At 41.1% G+C, this 22,082-nt stretch overlaps 1 non-coding gene across 1 annotated transcript; it reads right to left on the bottom strand.

The window, feature by feature from the left end:
- Positions 1–401: 401 nt before the first annotated feature.
- On the bottom strand, positions 402–507 carry LOC140894171 (small nucleolar RNA R71). Its single transcript, XR_012153717.1, has one exon. It is a non-coding gene; the product is annotated as a small nucleolar RNA R71 (small nucleolar RNA).
- Between the last annotated feature and the right edge of the window lie 21,575 nt (positions 508–22,082).

Consider the following 22,082-nt stretch of genomic DNA (forward strand, 5'->3'; position numbering starts at 1 on the left):
TAACATGGCTGAAGAAAATGTTAATTAATTGCCCTTGGTGCCAATTAGAGATCATTTCAGGCTGACGATCCAGGCTCACTATTCTGGAATCGCTCGAGGGACAATAAATGCCAACAACTTTGAGTTGAAGCCGACATTAATCAACATGGTTCAGCAGAACCAATTCAATGGAACTGCCACAGCTGATCCTCATTTACACTTGCGCACTTTTCTAGAGATTACTGATACTGTTAAAATAAATGGTGTTTCTGAGGATACAATACGCTTACGTTTGTTTCCTTTTTCTCTTAGGGACAAAGCACGGAGTTGGCTACAGGCATTGCCACTAGGACGCATAACAACTTGGGAGGGCATGGCTGTGAAATTCTTAGAGAAATTCTTTCCACCATCCAAGGCAACCCAGCTAAAGATTGAGATCAGTACCTTCCAACAGCATGATTCTGAACAGCTATATGAGGCATGGGAAAGGTACAAAGATTTGTTAAGGCGTTGTCCTAATCATAATATTGCAGATTGGGAAGAAATAGAGTTTTTCTACAATGGATTAAATACGCATACAAGAATGTTGGTGGACTCTGCTGCTGGAGGTACTATATTTTCCAAGGACCCCGTTCAAGCTTATGATATGCTGGAACAGATGACTATCAATAGTTATCAATGGCCATCTGAACGTACGGGAGTCAAGAGGGGAGTGTACAGTGTGGATCCTCTTACATCAATTACTGCACAGTTATCTGCATTGAGTACACAAGTTGCTTCTCTGAACAAAGTGAATATCGCAGAACTTGCAGGTGTATCGGTTGCCATAGAAGAATCTCATCCACCTGAGGAAGCTCAATATATCAATCCCAGAGGCTATGGAAATTATCGAGGTAACCCTCCTCCTAATACTTATCATCCTGGTTTACGTAACCATGAAAACTTTTCTTATGCCAACAACAAGAATGTGTTGAAACCCCCTCCGGGATTCAACATCGATCAAGGGGAAGGTAAAGCGTCGTTGGAAGATGTGGTGTCTACATTTGTTACTGAATCTAACAAGCGAATGTCGAGGACTGAAACTCGAATGGACAGCATGGAGACACACATGTGCAGTTTGGGAGCTATGATGAAATCCATGGAGACACAGATTGGACAGCTTGCATATGCTCTGAAGGATCAAAACAGAGGGCAGTTTCCAAGCAATACTGAAGTGAACCCAAAAGAACAATGTAAAGCAGTTGAGTTAAGAAGTGGGAAGAAGTTAGAAGCTGAAGATAAGTGCAGAGAAAAAGAAGTAGAAGAATCAGTGGCTGAAGAAATTGTGGTTGAAGAGCCCAAGAAGGAAGCTGACTCTAAACCGATGTACAAACTGCAACTTCCATACCCACAGCGGTTTAAGAAGAAGGCACTTGATGAGCAATTTTCCAAGTTTCTAGATATCTTTAAGAAGATACACATCAATATTCCATTTGCAGATGCCTTGGAACAAATGCCTAACTATGCAAAGTTCATCAAAGATGTAATGTCCAAGAAGAGAAGACTGCAAGACAATGAAGTGGTGAATTTGACAGAAGAATGTAGTGCAATCCTGCAGAAAAAATTGCCACAAAAGCTTAAGGATCCAGGGAGTTTTACTATCCCTTGTTTTATTGGTGGTTCTAAAGTTAATAGAGCGTTATGTGATTTAGGAGCAAGTATTAATTTGATGTCTTTTTCTGTCTACAGGACCTTAGAGCTTGGAGAAGTTAGGGCAACCACCATCACTTTACAGTTGGCTGATCGAAGTCTCACATATCCTCGAGGTATTGTGGAGGATGTTTTGGTGAAGGTCGACAAGTTCATCTTTCCCGCAGATTTTGTAATTTTAGACATGGATGAAGATGAAGAAACTCCTTTGATCTTTGGACGACCCTTTCTAGCTATTGCACGCGCACTGATCGATGTCCATAAAGGAGAGCTCACACTTCGCGTTGGTGGTGAAGCTGTGATTTTCAACATTTATCATACCATGAGGGAGCCACGCGAGGTGAGTACATGTAAGAGCATTGAAATTGTTAATTCTCATAATTCCTTTTCATGTGCAGGAAGTAATGACCCACTAGAAAGGTGTTTAGTGACGGACGAGGTGGTTGATAAGGAAGAAGATTGGGAGTTACATGAACAAAAAATATTCCTAGACAGCGCTCCAAAAGAAAAAATGGTGAGTTCTAAGGAATCTGAAGCATTGGAAAATAGTGCACCTGAGGTATCGCCTGAAACTCATGATCTGAAAGCATTGCCTGCGCACCTATGTTATGAATTCCTTGGTGAAAATTCTACTTGTCCTGTTATTATATCTTCTCATTTGTCTGATGTAGAAAAAGATAAATTGTTGCGAGTTCTGAGAAAATTTAAAACTGCTTTAGGGTGGTCAATTTCTGACATTAAGGGTATTAGTCCAACAATTTGCATGCATAAAATTTTGATGGAAGAATCGTATACTCTTTATGTTGATCATCAGAGGCGGTTGAATCCCGCCATGAAAGAGGTAGTTAAGAAAGAAGTTTTAAAGTTGCTGAATGCGGGAGTGATTTATGCTATTTCTGATAGTAGTTGGGTATCTCCGGTTCAAGTGGTGCCTAAGAAGGGTGGGATTACTGTAGTTAAAAACGAAAATAATGAGTTAATCTCCACACGTACAGTAACTGGCTGGCGAGTTTGTATAGACTATAGAAAGTTGAACAAAGCTACTCGTAAGGATCATTTTCCACTTCCTTTCATTGATCAAATGCTGGATAGACTTTCTGGTTATTGCTATTACTGCTTCTTAGATGGGTATTCAGGTTATAATCAAATTGCTATAGCACCAGAGGATCAGGAGAAGACCACTTTTACGTGTCCCTATGGCACGTTTGCTTTCAGGAGGATGCCGTTTGGATTGTGTAATGCACCTGCAACTTTTCAGCGGTGTATGATGGCGATTTTTGCAGATATGGTGGAGGACGTGATGGAAGTTTTTATGGATGACTTTTCTGTATTTGGTACATCTTTTGATCATTGCTTGCATAATTTGTCTCTTGTTTTGCAGAGGTGTCAGGAAAAGAATTTAGTGCTAAATTGGGAAAAATGTCACTTTATGGTTCAAGAGGGCATTGTCCTTGGACATAAAGTGTCATCCAATGGGTTAGAGGTAGATCGAGCTAAAGTTGTTGCAATTGAGAAGATTCCACCTCCAAAGAACATAAAAGGCATCAGAAGTTTTTTAGGCCATGCAGGGTTTTATCGGCGGTTCATCAAGGATTTTTCTAAAATCACAAAACCCTTGTCTAATTTACTTGAAAAAGACTCTACATTCATTTTTGATGATGATAGTTTGCAGGCCTTTGAAAAGATAAAGACAGCGTTAACCACAGCACCCATCATGATTGCACCGGATTGGACGGAGCCCTTTGAGCTTATGTGTGATGCTAGTGACTACGCAGTGGGCGCAGTATTAGGCCAGAGGAGAGATAAAATTTTCAGAGCCATATATTATGCCAGCCGCACCATGGATGACGCCCAGCAAAACTACACTACTACAGAAAAAGAGATGCTTGTAGTAGTTTTTGCCTTTGATAAATTCCGTCCATATTTAATTGGTACTAAAGTAGTTGTTTATACTGACCATGCAGCGATTCGCTACTTATTTGCAAAAAAGGACGCTAAGCCACGCTTGATAAGGTGGATCCTACTGTTGCAAGAGTTTGACTTTGAAATCAAGGATAAGAAGGGAAGTGAAAATCAAGTCGCAGATCACTTATCGAGATTGGAGTTAGAGAACGTGAAGGAGGAGGAAAGCATAAAGGAACTGTTTCCGGATGAACAGATCTTTGAGGTAAGTTCCTATACCCCTTGGTTTGCTGATATAGCGAATTTTTTGTCTTGTGGTGTTATGCCTCCAGAGTTGAATCGACACCAAAAGAAGAAGTTTTTCCATGACGTTAAGTTCTATTTATGGGATGATCCCTATGTTTTCAAACGTTGTGCTGATCAAGTGATTAGAAGATGTGTGGCGGGGCAAGAGGCAGCTGAAATTTTGGAACAATGCCATTCCTCTCCCTATGGAGGACATTTTGGAGCTACCCGAACTGCCGCTAAGGTATTACAGTCTGGTTTTTATTGGCCTACGTTATTTAAAGATAGTTATACCTTAGTGAAATCATGTGATAAGTGCCAGAGAACGGGAAATATTTCTAGAAAGCATGAATTACCCCTCACAAACATTTTAGAAGTTGAATTATTTGATGTGTGGGGTATTGATTTTATGGGTCCTTTTCCCCCTTCTTTTGGCTACACTTATATCCTATTAGCAGTGGATTATGTGTCGAAATGGGTGGAAGCAATCGCCACCTCTACTAATGATGCTCGTGTTGTAGTAAAATTTTTGCAGAAGAACATTTTTACACGGTTTGGGACACCACGAGCAATAATCAGTGATGAAGGTACGCACTTTTGTAATAAAATTTTTAATACCTTACTCGCTAAGTATGGTGTCAGGCATAAGGTGGCGTGTGCATATCATCCGCAAACAAATGGTCAAGCGGAAATTTCTAACCGAGAAATCAAGCAAGTATTAGAGAAGACGGTGAAGACAAATAGAAAAGATTGGGCACTCAAGCTGGATGACGCATTATGGGCATACCGCACTGCGTTCAAAACACCGATTGGGATGTCACCGTATAGGATGGTGTTCGGTAAGGCATGTCATTTGCCCTTGGAGTTAGAGCATAAAGCATTTTGGGCAGTCAAGAAGCTGAATATGGATATCGAAGCATCGGGGGAGTTACGTAAATTACAGTTGACAGAATTGGACGAGTTTCGAAATGATGCATATGAGAATGCCAAGATTTACAAAGAACAAACAAAGAAGTGGCATGATAAGAATATTATACCTCGCGAATTCGAACCAGGTCAGAAAGTATTGTTATTTAACTCACGTCTAAAACTGTTTCTAGGAAAATTGAAGTCCTGATGGTCTGGACCATTTATGGTGGAGAAGGTATATCCGCACGGTGCGATTGAGCTGCGATGTACAGATGGAAGAATATTCAAAGTGAACGGGCAAAGGGTGAAACATTATTATGGTACTGAAGTAAGAAGTACTGAGAGTACTCTCCTCATAGACCCGGCTTAATACTGGTGCAAGTCCGGCTGAGGACTATAAAACAAGCGCTAAATGGGAGGCAACCATTGGTCCTTTTCGTTTTAATTTTATATTTTCAGTCTCTGCTTTGCATTTTGTCAGTTCCTTGTTAGTTATTTATTTTTTTCCTTTATTTCATTTTCAGGAATCAATTCCAAAATGTCACGCACCTGTCGTGGTGCGCCCGCGTGTCCCGAAAATTACAAATGCGTCACTGGTCCAGTCATTTATGCGCGCCCGCGCGTACTGTGGCGCGACCGCGCGCGAAGAAAGGCTAATCTCAGAATAATTTACAGTGCATTATGCGCGCCCGCGCCTGTAGTGGAGCGCCCGCGCCCGAACTCAATGCACACAAGTGTAGTTCTACAGAGAGCTATGCGCGGGCGCCGGTCACTCGAGCGCGCCCGCGCGTCGCTGTACGCATAAAATAACATGAGCAGGGCTCTATGCGCGCCCGCCCTGAAGAATCATATTGCCCGATTTCTTTCCCTTCTTTCTCTCATTCCCCTTTTCTAATTTTACCTTATATTTCCTTCTCTTCCAAATCTTTTCTCTCCAAGATTACGCTGTTCTTTCCTTTTCCTCTTCTATTGTAATTGTTTTCCCTTTTTATCTCTATATTTTTGTTCTCTTCTCTCAATTCATCATCTCTACCTTATAAATTTTCGTTCTTCTAATCTCTAACTTCTCGTCACAGGTGAGGCATCACGCTTGGTGCAAGGCTATACATTTTTGGGTTATTGTAGATTTTTCTCTTGCTCCAGTGGTAAGCTCTCTGTTCACGTGTGTGCCCAATTTTCTGGTTATTGAGTTCTTGAACTAGACAGAGCTTTTGGAGTGGATTTGTCATTTAGTGGGGTGAATCAATTGTCGTAGTGTTACATTGACATGTAGAGGTGGGGTGACTGGAATTATTAGTTGTGGGTATCAAGATTGTTGAAGTGTTCTTGTGAATCGCAAGTTTCTACTGTGCCTGCCAAGTGTTTGCTTTATGGCTCCTAAGAAGAAGACAAAGTTGGGGGAATCTTCTTCTTCCACCCCTAATTTTGATAATCATCGGTTTTGGAATCCAACGGCCGAAGCAAATTATCAAGAGTTGCTTTCTAAGAATATTCTGCCTGAGAGAGGATTTGACACTACCATTGGTTTTGAGCCAAATGGAATTATTAGATGCGATGTTGGGGATGAGGCGATACAGCGTCAATGGCTTCAATTTGTTAAGCAGCCTCAAGAAGCGGTTATTTCAGTGGTGCGAGAGTTTTATGCCAATCTGAAAGTTAAACACGTTGACTTCAAAGTTTTAGTCAGAGGACATATGGTGCCATTTGATTCAGTTGCCATTAATACTCTCTTTCAGATTCCGCCAATAGAGAATGATGAGTATGTGGCATACCGATCTGGGGACATTGATTATGATGCTATTATCCAATCTATCTGTGTGGAGGGTGCTGTGTGGAGATTGGGAAGTGATTTTAAACCTTCCAAGTTGCGAAAGGTTGATTTGAAAAGTGATGCCAAGAGATGGTACGCTCTCGTCTGTGCTCGACTGAAGCCCACCGACCATGATCATGAGGTCACACGTGAAAGGGCGATTCTTGTTTATTGCATCGTGGAAGGAATGGCTATGGATTTGGGCCGTATCTGTCAAGAGACGATTCAAAATATGTTTACTGGTCGATCAAGGGGGGGCCTTGCTTTGCCTTCCATTATTACTGATTTGTGTGAAGCAGTGGGGGTTGATTGGAGCCCGACTGAAGAGTTGTTGAAGCCTACGGCTCTCATACCCGGTGGTTCTTCGTCCTCTCGCCGCCAATATGCTAGTGAACAAAGAGAACGTGAAGCTAGAAGATCTTTCAATGCTCGAGCTGCTGCTAGTCGAGCTTCTGCATCACAGTCTACGACGCCTCCTTCTTTGGAAGCGCGGGTTACTTCCATTGAGGAAGGTTTGCGCCAACATCGTCAAGAATTCCATCAATTTCAGCAAAGACATGATGTTTTCATCGATTAAATGCTGGGAGTCACTAGTGCATTAAGCCACCAATTTCCTCAAGCGGCGAGTTCGGCTCATCCGTTTCCCCCTTTTCCGCAGTGGCCACCTGCTTGTGGTACTTCAAACCTGACACCTGCTGTGGATAGTCATGATATGAGTGATGATGGCGACGACCACTGACGGTCGTCGTTTGCGGTACATGTCCTATTTATTTCTTGTTTAAATCATTGAGGACACTGATTGTACCAAGTTTGGCGGGGATTTTGCGTCATGATTCCAATGTGCTGAATGTGTTTTTTTTATTCCTGTTTGTTTGTTTTGTTTTATTTTTTTTTTTTTTCTTTTTATTGTGTTAGTTTTCGGTATTGTGTAGTGGTGGGATGCATTTGCGAGATTGAATTAGTTTGTGAGGTTGTGAAAGGGTGAATTTTTGAGTGAATGTGAGTTACATCCAAGAAACCATGAAAGAGATGAAAATACATTGGCCAATGATGCAAATGAAATTTTTTTTAGCTTTACTCCATGATTGAACTAAAAGAATTTTTTATCAGTAGACCACTGAGATGAATGAATCCCTATACATTCTGTGCTCTTGCTTAAGTCTGAATTAAAACATACAAACATAGAAGTGAATGAGGCAATTCTTGAGATTTTTGGGCTTGATTTTTTTGAAGTATTGTATCATTAGTTGCCCTTTGAGCTTTCACAAGATATACATGAGTACTTTAGGTACGTGATCTGAGTTGCAAATCATCATTTTCTGTTGATGATTATTTTTTCTGCACTGGTTAAAATTTGTGTGATTTACTTGTGAATTGAGTTTGTCTAGAACTAGTTCGGACACCCTTTGAGGCGAAATACGGGCAAAACTGAGATTGGGAATGATTTAGGCGATTTTTCTGAATTCGTTTGAGCCTTTCAAGCTACCTACTACTATTTTATCCCTAGTACCTTGTTTGTGCCTTATTGAAAATTGAATGGCATGCGTGTAAACGTGTGATTATACCCCCATTCGTCATTATTTCAAGGTCCTACATTGACTACCTGATTAGCCTATACACTATTTCCTACCTTTAAGGGAGTAATTTGAATGCTAAAATGTTGTATGCTCCTAGCTTTATTTGTGAAAAAAAGGATTGGTGTGGTGGATGAATTGAAAAGATGAAAAAAAAGGTAGTAGAAAAAAAAAGAGTTGAAAAATGTGATAGAGAGTTGAAAAAGTTCTGAAAAGTGAGTTGTGAAAAAGTTGAGAAATGAAGTGAATTGAAAGAATGTGAAATTGTGAATGAAAAAGGAGTCGTAATTGAGTTTGATAATGATAAATTACTCCTTATTTTGAATTTTTATCCTTCATTTGTAGCCATGAGCCAGGCCTTACATTATAAGCCAATTAAGTCCTATTGACCGAGTCTCAGTTGCCCAATATACTAGTGAAGAAGGGTTGCGAGAATCTAGCCTATGGATGATTGATTGACACTCGTAATGAATATGAATTTTTGACCGAAACACGCACACAAGTTTCTTTTGTGAAATAACCTGATTTTCGTGTGGGTTTCAGAAGTAATTATCATGTGTTTGATCCTTTCACCTGTTAAAGTCCTCATGATTTATGAATGTGTGAATTGAGTTAGATAAGAGTATTTTGCACGTGAGCTGCGGGATTTGTAATTTCTGGAGGTCACTAACATGTGTTTGAAAAATGTTAGTTTGATATGATTGGATGAAATTTTTTGAATATTTTGCTAAGGCCATTGTTTCATAGTAATTCTTGGTTGGTCTTGATTTGTTGAGTGGAATAGTTAGTGTTTTGTGTTTGAGGCTTGAATGAATTTTTGCTCGGGACTAGCAAACAATTAAGGTTGGGGGAATTTGATAAGTGCATTTTGTGCACGTAATTTGTGTTGATATTATTGGATAATTGCTTGGTTTCGAGCTGTATTATGTGGAAGATGTTGTTGTTTTTGTGGATGTCAGGAATTACAGGAAATAATGAAAGTATGATAAAAGAAATCATAGAAGTCAAGTAAAGAGCGAAGTAAGCGAAGATGTAACACCCGGTATTTTTAATACGTAAATCCGCATGCATAATTAGGATATTTAATTATTTAAATTTTAGATTTATGGGTTAAATAATTATGTGAATTATTTGTGCATGATATAATTTATTTTTTAAGCATTTAACCCATAATTAGTGATTTTTACGATTTTTAGTATTTTAATTATTTTATCGCGTAGACGGGACCGTGGACGGACGAGATGACAACTTTCCACCCAAATTATTTTATGAGTCTTTTATGAGCCCAAAAATATTATTTTGAGTTATATTTTCCCAAAATATTTAGTATTTAATTTTATTTAATTATAGGACCCGTTTTTATCCAAATTAAGCCAAAATAATGACTTTTATGTATCTTTAAAAATTCCCTAAATTGTATTTTCGGGATTTTGAGCTAAATTATCTTATGTATATTTAATTAGGGATTTTTAAGTTGTATATTTTATATATAACATTCATTAATCGTTTTAATTATATTACACATTATAAATCCTAAATTACAACCCTAAACTACCCAAACCCCACGCCTCCAAGCTCCCAGCCGCCAACCCAACTATTCATCATCTTCTCCAGTTGATCTTCAGCCCTAAAACTCCATAGTAGATCGGTTTTCAAGGTCCCAAGCAAGCCAAAGTCGTCCCGTCGTCCCGAAGTCCGTCCTACACGTGTTAAATCCATATCTACGGTGAAAGGCATGATTTTCTTCTCTTTTCAATCCTATATCAGTGTATGTATGTGTGTGGGTGTGTAGCATCGAGATATATCATTTTGACAGCAAGTTTTTCAAAATCTTTCTCTTATGCACTCGGTTTTGGATTTGTGATGTTCATGTTCACGTTTTTGGCTAACCATGGCTCGTTTGATTGTTGGTCAAGGTGATGTAGGGTCCCTAGGCCAGGTAGGAGTCGGGGGTTAAGGCTGGAGAGGGCTAGGAAAGGGAGGAGACGAGCTGCACCGTGACTGGTGCAGCAGATCGCGCAGCTAGGGTTCATGGAAGTGGGGTTCGGGCTAGGTGCAGGCGCAGCATGGGGTTCGGGCCAGGGCATGGTTCGAACCGGCAGGACCCTGGGGAGGTCCTGCCGGCGGGGCTCCGGCCACGGTGGTCGGAGCTGGGCTGCAGCAGGCCGTGAAGGCCTGCTGCTCGTGCGGCCGTGGCAAGGGGGAAGAGGGAGGATTAGGGTTTCGGGTTTTTGGGCTGTTGGTGGATTCGGTTCGGGTCATGTGGTCCGGGTCAGGTCTAAAATAATATGGGTTAAGTTAGTTGGGTCCGGGTCCGGGTTATTTTAATTGGGCTCGTGTATTTTTATTTTTAAGTCTTTAAGTTAATTAGGAGTTAAATGGGCTAATTAAATTCCCAAAAATTTAATTAGTACCATTTAATTTATTTGGGCTCCATTATATTATTTTGGGTTAATTTAATTATTTTTGGGCTTTTATTAATTTTTATTTAAATTTTTAAGCTGGCCAGAAATTTTTATGGACTTGGGAGCCCATGAAAGTTAATGGGCCAGTCTTTGGGCTTTTGGGCCCATTGGGACAGGAACAGTGTTATTGGGCCTAAGTTAGTCTTAATGGGCTTTGGTTGATTTATTGGGCCTAGAAAAGTTGTTAATGGGCTTAAGTGCACTAATGGGCCAAGTCTTAAGTTAATGGGCTTGTATGTCTAGGGCCAGCAGTTGAATCAAACCATGAGAAAATTCATGTGTCCTGAGTTTATATTTAATTATTTTATGCATGAAAAGTTAGTTGAATATTTATATGATATTAGAAAATAAATTAAATATAAATGAAGGACACACAATTTATTTAAAGTACATGCATTCATGAAATCAATTTTTATGCTATGATTGAAGTTCTATGGTTGAGCAAATAAAATATTTTAGGTGGAAATTGAAGTAGTGTGGCCATTTATGTATGGGCAGTTTCTGCCATTTATGTATGGGTGGTTCGCCACCAGCCTCGTACGATGGTTTCTTAGACTGATCAGTCGCACTATAAGTATGGGTCACACTTACGGATAGGACCATTCGATGTTAAGAAAATAAGTGCTCAACAACTCAAGTATGTATGATATTATGTATGTTACGTATAATTCAGTGATTTCTTTAAGCAACATTTATGTTATTATTTTTGAGGCATGCTCGTGCATTTATAGGTTAAGTATTATGTATGAAAGTGTATTAAATTATTTTAAACCCTTGTTAGTATGCATGTTGGGCCTCTAGGCTCACTACACTGATATGGTGCAGGTGAGTACGTAGAGGAGCAGGTTACTCCTACCGGTGGTGAGGACGTATGAGCGGAGCTGCAGTGGCCCCGTGACCATAGTCTGCATCGTGCTAGTGTTCTATGCATGAATATTTTAAACACTATTTTATTTGAAGATTTTATTCCAGTGTTGAGATTTAAGTATTATTTTTATGCAACTTTTTAGTGTATGCACTGTTGATTAAATTGTTTTGAGGTATTTTAAGTATTGCATGATGCAGACGTTTTAGTAATTATTTTTATGTTGCATAATTATTTATTAAATTTTAAATCTCTTTTATGGTTGTACATATATGTATGGGCATATATGTATATATATATATATATATATATATAAATATTTTACTTAGTATTTATTTTAAAATTAAAAGAAAAAGAAAAATTTTTTAAATTTTCCGCATTTTAGAAATTTATAAGTCTAGGATGTTTCAGTTGGTATCAAAGCACGGTTCTTGGAGGGGTCATTACTGCTATGCTAGCTCAGAAATCCACGCTACCGGTCTGTAAGTTTTAAGTGTTTATAGCATGATTTAATTCTTTGAATTTAAGTTAGCATTACTTTTAAACCACTTAGTTATGCATGGCGATTTACGTAAAGTAATATGTGGTGGTGCAGAATGCCTCCCAGGCCAGTGAACCGACGTGGGGGACCTCCGCCTCCACCGCCACCTCCGCAGAATCCTTTATCAGCATTGGAGCAGGCCAATGCTAATATGATGGCGGGTATTACTGCTCTGTTGGAGCAGCAGGCTGCACGTCCCAAACTGTCCCATGAGGAGGACGTTGCTGAGAGGTTCCAGAAGAAGGGGCCCAAGGAGTTTGTTGGTACCACCGATCCTTTGGTGACTGAGGGATGGATTCGCTCTCTTGAGTCCATTTTGATTATATGGGGATCACAGACACCGACAGGGTGAGCTGTGCGACGTACATGATGAGAGGAGATGCAGCCCTTTGGTGGGTGGGTGCAGTTAGAGGAGTCCATCTACCTACACTGACGTGGACCGAGTTCAGGAGTATCTTCTACGCCAAGTACTTCACTGAGGATGTGCGCAGTCGCATGATCCGGGAGTTTATGAGTCTCCGTCAGGGGGACAAGACAGTGGTCGAGTATGTGAGACAGTTCGAGAGGGGCTGTCGCTTTGTGCCTATGATTTCTGATAGCCCACCAGAGAAGTTGAGGCAGTTTGTGGAAGGTTTGAAGGCGGATATCAAGCATGATTTTCGCATGGCAGACGTACTTACTTATGAGTCTGCAGTCAGTAGGGCCTTGCGTTCCGAGGAGGGTCGGAGAGAGATCCAGAGAGAGCAGCAGGGTAAGATGCAATTTCAGCAGACGGGGTATCAGCGACCATCTTCGCAGCCTCCTGCGAAGAAACAGTTTACAGGGCCATCTAAGGGCCCGAATCAGCAGAGGCCTCAGGGGAAGCCACAGCAGCAGACTAGGGGCGGGGCCCCTACTCCAGGGAGATACCCAGTATGTCCGAAGTGTCAGAAGATGCATTCCGGACAGTGTCTTATGGGAGCAGGAGTCTGCTATCGTTGCAAGGAGCCGGGGCATCAGATTGCCAACTGCCCGCAGAGGCAGAACGTCAGTGGGCGAGTATATGTGATGCAGGCAGAGGAGGCTGACCCAGATACCTCCTTGATCACCGGTATACCTAACCCCTAGAACTTTTTCAATTCTTTGCTTTTGTTTATTGCGATTATATCTGAATGCCTGTTACTTGAGTTTAACTATCAGCATGCTAGAATAAGAATTTTGTTTCTTTGTGATTAGAATTAAGGATTGTAGTGTTTTAACCTTGGGAGCGTAGTGGTATGAATTGTTGGGAATCTTCTGCGTGCAGGGAGAATTCTAGTTGGAGGCAACTCCACGTTTGCGTTGCTAGATTCAGGAGCCACGCATTCGTTTATCTCCCGAGATTTTATCAGATGGATAGGCATTACACCGGAGGTTGTCGACTGTGGTTACGATGTTACCATGCCATCCGGACAGACTATCACTACCACTAGTGTCATCAGGGATCTGGAATTGGAGTTGCAGGGACACTCCATTCGAGCAGATCTAGTGGTTCTTCCATTGACCGGGTTTGACTTGATTTTGGGTATGAACTGGCTATCAGTTAATGGAGCTTCGATTGATTTCCGACGTAGGACAGTGTCAGTGAAGCCAGCAGGAGGTGAGATGTTTACTTTCTTTGCATCTCAGTCTAGCAGTATTCCTCAGATGATATCACTTGTTCGTGCGAGGAAATTATTGCGCCATGGATGTCAGGGCTTTCTTGCTAGTGTGGTCACTACCTCAGACGTTTCTAGCAGATCTTTATCAGATATAGAAGTGGTACGTGACTATCCAGATGTTTTTCCTGACGATGTTGCAGGAGTTCCACCAGTGAGAGAGGTGGAGTTCAGTATTGAGTTGTTGCCGGATACTGTGCCTATCTCTAAGGCACCGTATCGACTTGCTCCTACAGAGATGAGAGAGTTGAAGGAGCAGATTCAGGAGCTGTTGGAGAAGGGCTTTGTTCGTCCTAGCTTTTCTCCATGGGGAGCTCCAGTGTTGTTTGTGAAGAAGAAGGACGGCAGCATGAGATTGTGCATCGACTACCGAGAGCTCAACAGAGTCACAGTGAAGAATAAGTATCCACTACCGAGGATAGAGGATTTATTCGATCAGTTGCAGGGAGCTTCGGTATTCTCCAAGATCGATCTGCGATCTGGTTACCATCAGCTGAGAGTCAGAGATTCAGACGTGTCTAAGACTGCCTTTAGGACACGATACGGGCACTATGAGTTCTTGGTGATGCCCTTTGGGTTGACCAATGCTCCAGCAGTTTTTATGGATCTCATGCATCGTGTCTTCCAGCCGTATCTAGATCAGTTTGTCATTGTGTTCATTGATGACATATTGATCTACTCGAGGAGCATTGAGGAGCATACACAACATTTGCATACAGCCTTGCAGACTTTGAGGGAGCATCGACTGTTTGCAAAGTTCAGTAAGTGTGAGTTTTGGTTGGAGCAGGTGGCGTTTCTAGGCCACATTATTTCTAGGGATGGGATTGCAGTGGATCAGTCCAAGGTGCAGGCAGTGAGGGATTGGGGAATTCCAAAGAATGCTTCGGAGATTCGCAGCTTCTTGGGTTTAGCAGGATACTATAGGAAGTTCATCAAAGGTTTTTCCTCTATTGCAGTACCCTTGACTTCCTTAACCAAGAAGAACGCGAAGTATATTTGGAGCCCAGATTGTCAGAGGAGCTTTGATCAACTGAAGGATGCACTTACTTCAGCACCTGTGTTAGCTATGACAGTGCCACATGAGGAGTTAGTGGTGTACACCGACGCGTCCAAGCTTGGTTTGGGCGCAGTACTTATGCAGAGTGGCAGAGTTATCGCATATGCGTCGCGACAGTTGAAGATTCATGAGCAGAACTATCCGACGCATGATTTGGAGCTTGCAGCAGTGGTATTTGCGTTGAAAATCTGGAGGCACTATCTTTACGGCGAGAAGTGCAAGATTTTCACCGATCACAAGAGCCTCAAGTACTTCTTCACCCAGAAGGAGTTGAACATGAGGCAGCGCAGATGGCTTGAGCTTGTTAAGGATTATGATTGTGACATTAGCTACCATCCGGGTAAGGCTAATGTAGTGGCCGACGCTTTGAGTCGGAAGTCCTCCGTATTACCTAGTTTGACAGTACAGTTACCACTGCAGAGTGAGATTCAGAGATTTGATTTGGAGGTGTATTCGAGTGGTCAGGCTCCGAGGTTGTCAGTATTGACAGTGCAGCCGATTCTGCGAGATCGGATTAGGGAGGGACAGTCTACTGATGAGGAGTTACAGCGATGGAGACAGAGAGATGAGGCTAGAGGTAATCTCTTGTATACAGTGGAGGATGGTATCGTTCAGTACCATGGTAGGATGTGGGTACCGAACGTCGATCAGTTGAGGGCTGAGATTTTAGCAGAGGCCCATACATCTCCGTACTCCATTCACCCCGGAAGTACGAAGATGTACAAAGACTTGCAGCTATTGTATTGGTGGCCCGGGATGAAGAGTGACATCGGGAGAGTGGTGTCAGAGTGCTTGACTTGTCAGCAAGTCAAGGCAGAGCATCAGCGTCCAGCAGGACTCCTTAGACCTCTTCCCATTCCGGAATGGAAATGGGAGAATATTACGATGGACTTTGTGGTTGGCTTACCGAGGAGTGACAGAGGTTGCACAGCGATTTGGGTGATTGTGGATAGACTCACCAAGTCAGCTCATTTCTTGCCGGTGAGGACTACTTATACTTTGACACAGTATGCAGAGCTTTACATTAGAGAGATTGTTAGACTGCATGGCATACCAGTGTCTATTGTGTCAGACAGAGATCCGAGATTCACATCTGCATTTTGGAAGAGTCTGCATACAGCTATGGGGACGAGGCTGTTGTTCAGTACAGCATTTCATCCCCAGACAGATGGTCAGTCTGAGAGAGTGATCCAGGTTCTCGAGGATCTTCTGAGAGCTTGTGTCATTGATTTTCGGGGCTCTTGGGAGACTAGACTACCATTAGTGGATTTTACCTATAACAACAGTTTTCAGTCGTCTATAGGTATGGCTCCTTATGCAGCATTGTATGGGAGGAGATGTAGATCTCCTGTGCATTGGGAGGAGGTTGGTGAGCGGATTTTGCTGGGTCCTGAGATTGTGCAGCAGACAGCTGACATTGTGACCCAGATTCGGGAACGGATGAGGACTGCTCAGAGTCGGCAGAAGAGTTATGCAGATGCCAGACGACGAGATTTGGAGTTCGCTGTAGGTGATCACGTATTCCTGAAGGTGTCACCTATGAAGGGAGTAGTGCGTTTTGGCCAGAGAGGCAAGCTTAATCCGAGGTATATAGGGCCATTCGAGATCTTGGAGAGAGTTGGCACGTTGGCCTACCGTTTAGCTCTACCTCCAGGGCTAGCGGCAGTGCATAACGTTTTCCATGTATCCATGCTTCGGAGATATGTCTCCAACCCGTCGCATGTGTTGGATTTCGAGCCCTTACAGTTGCCACCAGATCTAGTGTATGAGGAGAGGCCAGTGCGGATCTTGGCGAGGGAGGAGCGGAGGCTTAGGACGCGGGTCATACCGATGGTCAGAGTCCAGTGGCTGAATCACTCGGAGGAGGAAGCTACTTGGGAGACCGAGGCAGACATGAGGACTCGCTACCCGGAGTTGTTTGGGTAAGTACTTTAATTTCGAGGACGAAATTCAATTTAAGGGGGGGAGAATTGTAACACCCGGTATTTTTAATACGTAAATCCGCATGCATAATTAGGATATTTAATTATTTAAATTTTAGATTTATGGGTTAAATAATTATGTGAATTATTTGTGCATGATATAATTTATTTTTTTAAGCATTTAACCCATAATTAGTGATTTTTACGATTTTTAGTATTTTAATTATTTTATCGCGTAGACGGGACCGTGGACGGACGAGATGACAACTTTCCACCCAAATTATTTTATGAGTCTTTTATGAGCCCAAAAATATTATTTTGAGTTATATTTTCCCAAAATATTTAGTATTTAATTTTATTTAATTATAGGACCCGTTTTTATCCAAATTAAGCCAAAATAATGACTTTTATGTATCTTTAAAAATTCCCTAAATTGTATTTTCGGGATTTTGAGCTAAATTATCTTATGTATATTTAATTAGGGATTTTTAAGTTGTATATTTTATATATATAACATTCATTAATCGTTTTAATTATATTAAACATTATAAATCCTAAATTACAACCCTAAACTACCCAAACCCCACACCTCCAAGCTCCCAGCCGCCAACCCAACTATTCATCATCTTCTCCAGTTGATCTTCAGCCCTAAAACTCCATAGTAGATCGGTTTTCAAGGTCCCAAGCAAGCCAAAGTCGTCCCGTCGTCCCGAAGTCCGTCCTACACGTGTTAAATCCATATCTACGGTGAAAGGCATGATTTTATTCTCTTTTCAATCCTATATCAGTGTATGTATGTGTGTGGGTGTGTAGCATCGAGATATATCATTTTGACAGCAAGTTTTTCAAAATCTTTCTCTTATGCACTCGGTTTTGGCTTTGTGATGTTCATGTTCACGTTTTTGGCTAACCATGGCTCGTTTGATTGCTGGTCAAGGTGATGTAGGGTCCCTAGGCCAGGTAGGAGTCGGGGGTTAAGGCTGGAGAGGGCTAGGAAAGGGAGGAGACAAGCTGCACCGTGACTGGTGCAGCAGATCGCGCAGCTAGGGTTCGTGGAAGTGGGGTTCGGGCTAGGTGCAGGCGCAGCATGGGGTTCGTGCCAGGGCATGGTTCGAACCGGCAGGACCCTGGGGAGGTCCTGCCGGCGGGGCTCCGGCCACGGTGGTCAGAGCTGGGCTGCAGCAGGCCATGAAGGCCTGCTGCTCGTGCGGCCGTGGCAAGGGGGAAGAGGGAGGATTAGGGTTTCGGGTTTTTGGGCTGTTGGTGGATCCGGGTCGGGTCATGTGGTCCGGGTTGGGTCTAAAATAATATGGGTTAAGTTAGTTGGGTCCGGGTCCGGGTTATTTTAATTGGGCTCGTGTATTTTTATTTTTAAGTCTTTAAGTTAATTAGGAGTTAAATGGGCTAATTAAATTCCCAAAAATTTAATTAGTACCATTTAATTTATTTGGGCTCCATTATATTATTTTGGGTTAATTTAATTATTTTTGGGCTTTTATTAATTTTTATTTAAATTTTTAAGCTGGCCAGAAATTTTTATGGACTTGGGAGCCCATGAAAGTTAATGGGCCAGTCTTTGGGCTTTTGGGCCCATTGGGACAGGAACAGTGTTATTGGGCCTAAGTTAGTCTTAATGGGCTTTGGTTGATTTATTGGGCCTAGAAAAGTTGTTAATGGGCTTAAGTGCACTAATGGGCCAAGTCTTAAGTTAATGGGCTTGTATGTCTAGGGCCAGCAGTTGAATCAAACCATGAGAAAATTCATGTGTCCTGAGTTTATATTTAATTATTTTATGCATGAAAAGTTAGTTGAATATTTATATGATATTAGAAAATAAATTAAATATAAATGAAGGACACACAATTTATTTAAAGTACATGCATTCATGAAATCAATTTTTATGCTATGATTGAAGTTCTATGGTTGAGCAAATAAAATATTTTAGGTGGAAATTGAAGTAGTGTGGCCATTTATGTATGGGCAGTTTCTGCCATTTATGTATGGGTGGTTCGCCACCAGCCTCGTACGATGGTTTCTTAGACTGATCAGTCGCACTATAAGTATGGGTCACACTTACGGATAGGACCATTCGATGTTAAGAAAATAAGTGCTCAACAACTCAAGTATGTATGATATTATGTATGTTACGTATAATTCAGTGATTTCTTTAAGCAACATTTATGTTATTATTTTTGAGGCATGCTCGTGCATTTATAGGTTAAGTATTATGTATGAAAGTGTATTAAATTATTTTAAACCCTTGTTAGTATGCATGTTGGGCCTCTAGGCTCACTACACTGATATGGTGCAGGTGAGTACGTAGAGGAGCAGGTTACTCCTACCGGTGGTGAGGACGTATGAGCGGAGCTGCAGTGGCCCCGTGACCATAGTCTGCATCGTGCTAGTGTTCTATGCATGAATATTTTAAACACTATTTTATTTGAAGATTTTATTCCAGTGTTGAGATTTAAGTATTATTTTTATGCAACTTTTTAGTGTATGCACTGTTGATTAAATTGTTTTGAGGTATTTTAAGTATTGCATGATGCAGACGTTTTAGTAATTATTTTTATGTTGCATAATTATTTATTAAATTTTAAATCTCTTTTATGGTTGTACATATATGTATGGGAATATATGTATATAAATATATATATAAATATTTTACTTAGTATTTATTTTAAAATTAAAAGAAAAAGAAAAATTTTTAAATTTTCCGCATTTTAGAAATTTATAAGTCTAGGATGTTTCAGAAGATGGTTCGTAGTTTGAAGAAATTTGGACAGACGACTATGCGCGCCCGCGCCTGTAGTGGAGCGCCCGCGCGTCAACAGAAATGATTCAACAATTTATCCACAGGAGACTATGCGCGCCCGCGCCTGTTGTGGTGCGCCCGCGCGTCGGAGTCTGTATTGCGAAGTGCTGTGTTTAATTTTGGGAAATTTTGGATACTTTTGGAAGGTGTTTGGACGAATCTTAAGGGTATATTTAAGGATTTTTTTTCAGACCTAAGGTGAAGGAGGCGGCTATTACACAAAAAAATATCTTGAGAGAAAAGTTGAAAAGGTTTTCGATCGAGATTTGGAGTTGCTTGGAACGAAGACGAAGACTTTTCGACCGGACACGGAAGAAAGACTTCGGATTTGTTATCTTTACTTTATTTTTTTTCTTTTGAGATTGAATTATGTTTGAATTTTTGAATATGATTTATATTTTTATGAATTTTATTATGAACTAAACTTTTTAAGTCTAGAGGTAGATGTAGCCTGGTCAAGACATATTTATGAATGGTTGATTTTTATGAATGAATTCTTCTAAATTAATTGTAATTTTAGGTTTGATAGTCTTTTCAATTTACTGGCCATAAATTGATTTGTCATATTTATTCAGAATCCGGCACTCGGGAGAGGGAATTTAGAATAGGATCAATAGAATTCACACTGTTAATTGTTTATTTGACTCGGGAGAGCTTATAACTTTAATAGAACTTTAAAAGAACATTGTTTCACACATATCATTACAAGTAGATTTTGTATAGGGATATTGAAATCGATCTGTAATTGATACATTCTATTTGATACTCGGGAGAGGGAAATAATATAATCTATGTGTTCTTGGTTAATAATTTACATGAATTCATGAAAATAGATTGATTGAGATTAAATATAGTTGAGACCAGGTGAAATCAAACCTCTAGACTATTTTTCTTTGATTGATAATCTTTACAGGATAGTGTTTGTGTGCGTTTATCAATTTTCTATATTTATTTACTTTGTCATTAACTCTCTAAAGTGTAATTTTCTAAATAAAATTAAGACTATTATAATTGCAAGTATTGAATATTTTCAAATTATTCCCTGTGGGATCGACACTCTATTTTTCACTTTACTAAAACTTGACACTCGTACGCTTGCGAGTAATTTTTCACAACACCCCCCCCCCCCCCAATAAAATGCAACACAAGAACAACACAGATAATGAAATACTAGACTATACTAGACTACCCCCATACTTAAACCCAACATTGTCCACAATGTTCAAACACATAACTCAATGAGAACGAAGCAATGCACATAAAACTGAATGCAAAACAAAATGGAAAAATGAAACTACCCTAGTTTATTCGTCGGCCTTTTATTCCTCAATCTCGGTGGGTGGGACTTGAAACACATGAGGTGGGGCAGCATATTGGAACTGGAATGGCTGTGTATACGATGGTGCAGCAGGATAAGCGGATGTGTCGATACCCAATTAAGTGTTCATCCCTCGGAGCAGAGCCACCATAGACTGGAGGTGAGTAGTCATCGCATTCATATACTCATTTTTATAATGAGCAAACACATATAATTCCTGAAAAGTATCAGCTAAAGAACGACGACGAGGTGGAGGTGGTTTTTTGGTGGATGTGCTGGAGCTTGCCCGACCCCTTTCAGGAAATTCCTTATTTCTCTTGCTCTGCTTTGTAGTGACATTGGAAACATCAACGGGCTTGGACGGCTGGAGCCACTCTTCATCTTCACAAACCGACACTCCGGCTTGAATACACAATTCAAAAATAATGGAGGGAAAGAACAAGCCCATAGATGGAGTGTAGATGGAGCGCCTAATATCAGCGTGTATCACTCGGCCCACATTAATTGGTCAATCCATATCCAGTGCATAAAGCAAAATGGAGCGATCGGTATGTACTTCACTGGTATGGGATACATGCATCATCCATTTGGAGACAAAAGTGTACCAAATGACCGGGTCCAGGGGCAAAAATCACTCGGGGAAGTGCTGAAATGTATTCGTATCGTGCCACATAGCGCCTTCATAACAAAGCTGCTGTATAATTTTGGTGTAATCCGGTGCCTCCTTCAATCTTTGATAAAGCCCGTCATCCACAAGTGGCGTTTCGAGGAAATTATTCAAAGTGGTCTCATCAAAGGAAATTAACTTGCCTCGAACAACCGCCTTGCCATCAGTACGTTCAGCGGCATTGACATAAAATTCTCAAACAAGAGGGATTACCCCGGCCTTTGGAATAGAACAAAATTTTTCCCATCGTCTATTCTTTATATCTATCGCAACACCACTCTCTATAAAAGTAAGTTCTATACCACGCTCCGGAATTGGATTACTATGGAGTTTAGCATGGTCGTAACTTTGCTTTTCCTTCAGAGAGACAAATTTTTCGGTGATACCCAACGATGATGAAGAAGCAGCGGTGGAGGCGGAGGAGATGCGGGATCTTTTGGGCGACATAGTGACAGAGAGAAGAATCGTCAGGCGGCGATGTGGTGAAAGGGTGAATTAACAGGGGCAATGGTGCGACGGCATGATCTGGTGCGACGACAAGGTCTGGTGCAGTGGTGAAGTAGGAGACAAAAGACTATAATGGCAGCCACAGAATGAGTGAAGAAGAA

Source organism: Henckelia pumila, chromosome 3 (genome assembly GCF_033568475.1).
Source record: "Henckelia pumila isolate YLH828 chromosome 3, ASM3356847v2, whole genome shotgun sequence".
In the NCBI taxonomy this organism is placed as follows: domain Eukaryota; kingdom Viridiplantae; phylum Streptophyta; class Magnoliopsida; order Lamiales; family Gesneriaceae; genus Henckelia; species Henckelia pumila.